The following is a 7,927-nucleotide window of genomic DNA, read 5'->3' as shown; positions in this document are numbered from 1 at the left end:
TGTTCAGTTGCGTGTTGCTCTACCATCATTTAACCAGGCCACACCTCTCCCCTACATTCTCCCCCAAACCCACACACCCACTCCCTACCTCCCCTCACTGGCTTCTCTAACCAGGCCCCCTTCTCCCTGCATCCTCCCCAGCCAGGCCACACACCTCCCATCCTCCCCCCAATCAGGCCACACCTCCCATCCTCTCCCAGCTTGACCACCCACCTCCCTACCATCCTCCCCAGCCACCTACCATCCTTCCCAGCCAGCTTGCACCCTCCCCAACCATCTCCTGACCCAGCCAGGCTGCACCCCTCCTGCCTTACCATCCTTCCCCAGGCCATGCACCCTCCCCATCCTCCCCCAGCCAGGCCACACCCCTCCCTACCATCTTCCCCAGCAGACCACTGCCCTCCCTACTGCCCTACCATCCTTCCCCAGCCAGACCACACACCCTTCCCTACCATCCACTCCCCCAGCCAGGCCACACACACTCCCCATCTCCCCGTGCGCATGCCTACCTGTCTTCCCCATTAACCATGCACCTCCCTACCATCCTTCTCCCAGCCAGACCACACCCTCGCTTCCATCCTCCCCCAGCAGAGCCATCACCCCACCCCTACACCATACTGCATCCTTCCCAGCCCATGCCTTCCCCCTTCTCCCAGCCAGGCCACGCACCTCTACGCCTGCACCTTCCCAACCAGGCCATACCTCTACCATCTCCTCCCCAGCCAGGCCCCCTCCCCCTACTCATCCTTCCCCCAGCCAGACCACACCCTCCCCTCCTCCCCAGCCAGACCCACACACCCTACCTCCATCCTCCCCAGCCAGACCACACACCACCCCCTACTGCCCTACCATCCTTCCCCCAGCCAGGCCATGCACCCTCCCTACCATCCCTCCCCAGCACCCCCCCAGGCCACCTCCCCCAGGCCTCCTCCTGCATCCTTCTCCCAGCCAAACCACTCTCATCCTCCTCCCCAGCAGGCCATGCACCCCACCCTTCACCATCCCCTTCCCACCAGCCATGCCTCTACCATCCTCCCCCAGCCAGCCACCTCCCTGCCAGCCCAGGCCATGCACCTCACCCCCTCCCCCAGCCTCCATCCCCCAACCAGACCCAGCACCCTCCCACCATCCTCCTATCAGACACACCCTCCCATCCCTAAGCCAAGACAGCCCCTCCCTCCCTACCATCCTTCCCCAGCCAGATAATGCACCCTCCCTACCATCCTCTCCCAGCCAATCCCTCCCTACTGCATCCTTACCAACCTTCCCCACCCCTACCGCCATCCTTCTGTACCTCCCTACCATCCTCCCCAACCAGACCTGCCTCTACCCCCTTCATCCTTCCCCAGCCAGACCTGCCCTCCCCCTCCATCTCCCCAGCAGGCCACACCTCTCCCCTCCCCCAGCCAGACCCTGCCCTCTACCATCCTCCCCCTCCCTACTCCTTCCCCAGCCAGGCCATGCCCTCCACCATCCTCCCCCCAGCCAGACCCATGCCCTCCTACCCATCCTTCCCCAGCCAGGCCACATCACCCTCCCCTACATCCTCCCCACCAGGCCATGCCTCTTCCTCCCCTAGCCCACACCCCTCTCCTATCCTTCCTTGCATGCCCTCCTCCCCTCCTCCCCCAGCCAGGCCACACCCTCTACCTTCCATCCTTCACCAGCCATGCACCCCTCCCCAACCACTCCCCAGCCTCCCTACCATCCTTCCCAGCCAGGCCATGCCTCTCTTCCCCAGCCAGGCCATGCACCTCCCTGTCCTTCCCCAGCCAGGCCACTCTCCTACCCCTCCTACCTCCCTACATCCTTCCCCCAGGCCATGCCTCCCTACCATCCTTCTCCCCAGCCAGGCCACCCCTCCCTACCATCCTTCCCCAACCAGGCCTTCACCTCCCTACCATCCTTCCCCCAACCAGCCCATGCACCCTCCCTACCATCCTTCCCAGCCAGCCACCCTCCCCATCCTTCCCCAGCCAGGCCACACACCTCCCCTCTCTGTCCTTCCCAGCCAGGCCACACACCCCTCCCTACCTCCCTACCATCCTTCCCAGCCAACCATACCCCTCCCCTACCATCCCCTCCCAGCCGCCTCTCACATCTTCCCCAGCCAGACCATACCTCCCCTACCATCTTTCCCCAGCCACCCTCCCCTACCTCCCTACCATCCTTTCCATCAGCCATGCACCTCCCTATCCTACCATCCTCATTCTCCTCCCCAGCAAGCCACCCTACCATCCTTCCCCCAGCCACATACCCTCCCATCCTTCCCCACCACCCCCCTCCCCCTACCTCCCTACATCCTTCCCCCAGCACCCTCCCCCACCATCCTTCCCCAGCAAACCATGCCTCCCTTGACCCTTTACCACCCATCCTTCCCACCTACCATCTTCCTCCCTGCATCTTCCCCCAGGCCACCTCCCTCCATCCTTCCCAGCCAGACCATGCCCTCCCTACCCCCTCCTACCATCTCCTTCCCCAGCCAGGCCATCCACCCACCATCATTGCACCACCCAACCAGCCTGTTGCCCTCACCCACCCCATCCTTCCCCAGCCAGGCACTGCACTCCCTATCCTTCCCCCAGCCCATTTTCCCCCTCCCCCATCCTTCTGAGCCTGCACCTCACATCCCCCAGCCATGCCTGCCTCTGTCCTTCCTTGACCTTTACTACCATCCTTCCTTCAGGCCTTCACTTCACCTACCTCCCTGTCCTTCCCCAGACCACACCTCTCCCTACCTCCCTGTCCTTCCTTGCTTCCTGACCCACACACCCTCACCATCCCTCTGTCCACACACACACACTCCCTCCCTACATCCTTCCCCAACCAGGCCTTACTCCCTCCCCCAGCCAGGCCACACTCCCTACCATCTATCCCCCGTGAATACACCCTCCTCCCTACCATCCACTTCCCCAGCCAGACCTCCCTACCATCCTTCCCCAACAGCCATTGCCCTCTACCACTTCCTTACCTCCTACCATCCTTCCTGAGCCATCACCTCCCCTACATCCTTCCCCAACACCCTCCCTACCATCCTTGAGCCATGCACCTCCCCTACCATCCTTCCCCAGCCAGGCCATACCCCTCCCCATCCTTCCCAGCCAGGCCACACCCTCCCCTACCATCCTTCCCCCAGCCAGACCATGCACCCCCTCCCTACCTTTCTCCATCAGCCCCCCCACCCAGGCACGCACCACTCCCCTACCATCCTCCCCCAGCCAGGCCACACCCTCCCTACCATCCTCCCCCAGCCAGGCCCACCCCTCCCCTACCTCACCATCCCCCAGCCAGACCCTGCCTCCTCTCTCTTCCCCCAGACCTTTCCTCCCTCATCCTTTACTGTGCCACTCAAGCCTCCTACCTCCTTTGATAGACCACCCCCCCTCCCTTATACCCTCTCTCATCCCCCAGCCAGACCACACTTCCCTCCCCCCTGCACTCCTTCTGTCCTCCCCCAAGCCATGCACCCTCCCTACCATCTTCCCCCCAGCCATCCTTCCCCAGCCAGGCCCACACTTGCCCCCTCCCCTACCATCTCCTCCCCCAGCCAGGCCACACCCTCCCCTACATCCTTCCCCCAGCCAGGCCACCCCTCCCCCTACCATCCTCCCCAGCCAGGCCATGCACCTCCCCATCCTCCCCCAGCCAGATACCCCTCCCCTACCACCATCCTTCCCCCCCAGCCAGGCCACCCTCCCCTCACCTCCCATCCTTCCCCGCAATTCACCCTCCCTACCATCCTTCCCCCAATGCAACCACTTCCCTCCCCTCTGCCATCCTTCCCCAGCCAGAGCCACACACACCCCTCCCCTACCATCCTCCCCCCAGCCAGACCCTTTCCCCTCCCCTACCATCTCCCCCCCCAGCAGGCCACCCTCCTACCATCCTTCCCCAGCCAGGCCATGCACCTCCCCTGCCATATCCCCCAAGCCTCCCCATGCACCCCTCCCCTACCATCCCTTACAGTACCTCTCTGCCTCTACCTCTCTCCCCTACACCTGTCCTCCCCCCTGAGCCACACCCTCTTGTTCTCTATCTCTCCCACCAGTTGCTCCTTCCTACCATCCTTCCCAACCAGGCTCCCTCCCTATCCTCCCCAGCCAGGCCACCTCCCCACCTCTACCATCCCTCCCCAACCCTCCCTACATCCTCCCCAGCCAAGCCACGCACCCTCCTGCCATCCTCCCCAGCCAGGCCACACCCTCCCCTACCATCCTTCCCCAGCCAGGCCACACCCCTCCCTACTGCCCTACTGTCCTCCCCAGCCAGAGCCACACACCCCTCCCCCTGCCATCCTTCCCCCAGCCGGAATGCCTTTCCTCCCTGTCTTCCCCCCAGCCACACCCCAACACCTCACCCTGTCTGTCTTCGCCCACCCTCTCCATCCTTCCCCCAGCCAGATCCACACCCCTCCCCTACCATCCTTCCCCCATGAGCCACCACCCCTACCTCCCTACCATCCTTCCCCAGTCAGACCTCTCTCTGTCCTCTCCCCAGCCAGATACCCTCCCCTGTCCCTCCCCCAGCCAGGCCACACCCTCCCCTACGTCTACATCCTCCCCCAATGAGTACCGCACCCTCTACCATCCTCCCCAACAGGCCACCCCTCCCCTACTATCTCATCCTTCCCCAGCCAGGCCACACCCTCCCCTACCATCCTCCCCCCAGCCAGGCCACTTGCCCCTCCCTACCATCTTCCCAGCCAGGCCGCATCCCTCCCCACCTTCCCTACCATCCTTCCCCCAGCCAAACCACCCCTCCCTACCTCCTTCCATCATCCCCCCAGCCAGGCCATGCCCTCTACCATCCTCCCCCAGCCAAGCCCACCCCTCCCTGCCCTACCATCCTCCCCCAGCAGGCCTTTACCTCTGCCCCCCTATCCTCCCCCCAGCCAGACCCCACACCCCTCCCCTACGTCCCTACATCCTCCCCCAGCCAGGCCACCCTCCCCTACATCCTCTCCCCCCAGCCAAGCCACGCACCTTCCCTACGTCCCCTACCATCCTTCCCCAGCCAGGCCACACCCCCTACCATCCTCCCCCCACTAAGCCACACCCCTCCCCTGCCTCCCTACCATCCTCCCCCAGCCAGATGCCCCTCCTACCATCCTCCCCCAGCCAAGCCACTGCCCTCCTCCCTACCATCCTCCCCAAGACCAGCCCCCCTCTCATACCATCCTCCCCCCAAAGCCATGCACCCTCCCCTACCTCCCTACCATCCTCCCCAGCCAGGCCCTTGCCCTCCCCTACCTCCCTACCATCCTCCCCCAAAAGCCATGCACCCTCCCCCCATCCCCATCCTCCCCCAACCAATACACCCCCCCTCTCCTCCCTACCATCCTCCCCCAGCCAGACCATGCACCCCTCCCTACCATCCTCCCCAATAAGCCATACCCCTCATGCCTCCCTACCATCTTTTGCCCCCTCCCATCCTCCCTCCCTACATCCTCCCCCCAAAGCCATGCACCCCCCTTACCTCCCTACCATCCTCCCCCAGCCAGACCATGCACCTCCCCCTCCCTCCCTACCATCTCCCCCAGCCAAGCCACTGCACCCCTCCCTTACCTCCTACCATCCTTCCCCCAGCCAGCACACCTTAGTGTAAGTAGTGTTACTGTGAAAGTGTTAGTAATGCTGAGAGTATTTGATAGTGTGAGAAATGTTAGTAGTGTAAGAAAGTGCAGTGAAATGTGAAAATGTTAGTGTGAGATATTGAGTAGTGAAGTGTGAAATGTAGTAGTAGTGAAAATGTTGTGAGAAGTGTTGATGGTGGTGTGAAAAAGTGTTCGTGGTTGTGTGAGGGTTTTTTTTTCACTTGGGTCACGAATGTACATGTATACTGTCGAGCGTTGTTCTGCTGGGTAACGGTGCATGGCTGTGTGTGTGTGTGTGTGTGTGTGTGTGTGTATATAATATATATATATATATATATATATATATATATATATACAGTGACCCCCGGTTAAGAACTCCAATCCGTTCTAGAAGGTCGTTAACCGAAAAAGTTCGTTAACCAAACCATTGTTTCTACAATGGGTTTTGGGTAGTGGTTCCAGCTCACCGAAAATTTCCTAAATTCAACAAAATGGGAAGGTTCACTTACTTTGTGGGTGTGTTTGTAGAAAGGCTCCTGGATGATGATGATGATGATGATGATGGGATTTAGAATGGGGTGGAGAAGGAAGAAGGCATTGGGGTGGAAGAGGAGTACCCATGGGCGCCATTTCACCCATAAATTTTAGCTCTCTTGGTGTAATTCAAGATTATTTTCTTTAAATCAACACTGCATTATATATTGTCAAAATGTAAAATATATTTCAAAATGACCAATAATTTGCTTGGAAACACAGAAAAAAAAGTGTTTAGCTGAAGAGTCTCAAGCAAGATGTTACCTCCAGTAAAAACAGAGAGAGACTAACGCCTGTTTGCTGTGTTAAGAGCTGGATGCCGCGCATTAAATAGTCACTTACCTTCAATTATGTTCAATAATCGTTAAATAATAAAAAAATTGAATATTAAACTTTTAAAATTATTGAATAGTATAAACTTCTTGATATTTACTAAAATAGTAAGAATTTAAGCCCTAGAACGATTAATGTATTCGGACTGATACTAAAGCTGGTTGCCGGTAGTGCAATACGAAAACATGTTGAGAGTCGGTTCGTGAAATTAGTTAACCCATTTTTGTTAGATTAACCATTGAAGATCCTTATGGAAGGCAGTTAAGTAGCCGAAATTTCGTTAACCGGGGGCGTTCGTAAACGAGGTCCTGTATATATATATATATATATATATATATATTTTTTTTTTTTTTTTTTTTCATTAGTCCATATAGCCAGGACTCGAACCCTCGACCTTATGCGTGTGACCAGGGATTGCTACCACCGTGCTACAAGGACACTAAAAGCAATCCTAAACTTTGTTATATTTCACACAAAGCCTGTTCATTGTGCTTATGGTGCCGTGAACCTCCAATTGGGTATTGCCTTTGCCACTTATGTGGTCGGAGTAGCATTTTACCGAATCCAGCCATGCTCAGGATGTCATTCACTTTGTCTTCACAACCTGCACAGAGCTACGAGAAGCCAGGTCTCCTCTTGATCAGGAAGTTGTAATCTTCCTCATCAAGGTCACCACATGCAGTGTGGTACCAGGCACTCCACTACCAACACTGTCTTCCTGCATCCAAGGCATTCCTTGCTCACATTTCTTGAAACGATAACAGACCACCTGGACCAAGACTCACCAGTGGATGTGTTGTACATGGAGTTCTCCAAGTCGTTTGACAAAATCCCATATGCATGACTAGCCTTTTAAGATCCAGGCACATGGCATCACAGGCAAAATTTTGACATGGATTTACTACAGGCAATAAAGAGTGGTAATAAATGGAGTACATTTTGAATGGAAAAAGGCTCTATCCCTTGACCCACCTCGTTTGTGATCTACATAAATGACATAGTTGAAAGTATATTGAGCCTCACGAAGATATTTGGGAAGGTAGCAAGTCAAGATTATGTCACAACAATGCAGAAAGACCTGAATGAGCTGTTCAGATGGTCTCGAGACTGGTAAGTGCTCTTTAAAATTATGAAATGTAAGACCTTACACATAGAATACAACAGCCCTAATCATGAATATTTTATAGCACTTTCCTTGATGCTGTCAATACGGAGAATGATCTAGCCATTGTGATAGATCATTTACTGAAGGTGGCACAACAAGTGAGTGCAGCAGCGAAAAAAGCAAATTGATATTTGGGAATTATGAAGCTTATCTTTGAATACAAAGATAGGAAAATGCTTCTTCAACTGGACAAAACTCAAGTATGTCCCAGTCTGGATTACGGTGTACTGTACAGGCAAGGAAATCCTAACCCTAGAAAGATCAAACATCCCTAGAAAAGGTGCAACACATAGCGACTAAGA

At 56.6% G+C, this 7,927-nt stretch overlaps 1 protein-coding gene across 1 annotated transcript in view; it reads left to right on the top strand.

Annotated features, from left to right (window-relative positions):
* LOC121869635 overlaps positions 1-7,927 on the top strand; it is a 416,339-nt gene that overhangs the window by 395,304 nt on the left and 13,108 nt on the right. The gene's annotated exons all lie outside the window — the stretch shown is intronic.

This window comes from Homarus americanus, unplaced genomic scaffold (genome assembly GCF_018991925.1).
Source record: "Homarus americanus isolate GMGI-L3 unplaced genomic scaffold, GMGI_Hamer_2.0 scaffold32583, whole genome shotgun sequence".
In the NCBI taxonomy this organism is placed as follows: domain Eukaryota; kingdom Metazoa; phylum Arthropoda; class Malacostraca; order Decapoda; family Nephropidae; genus Homarus; species Homarus americanus.
Note: the sequence above shows the minus strand (reverse complement) of the source record. Positions and strands in the feature narration are given on the sequence as shown.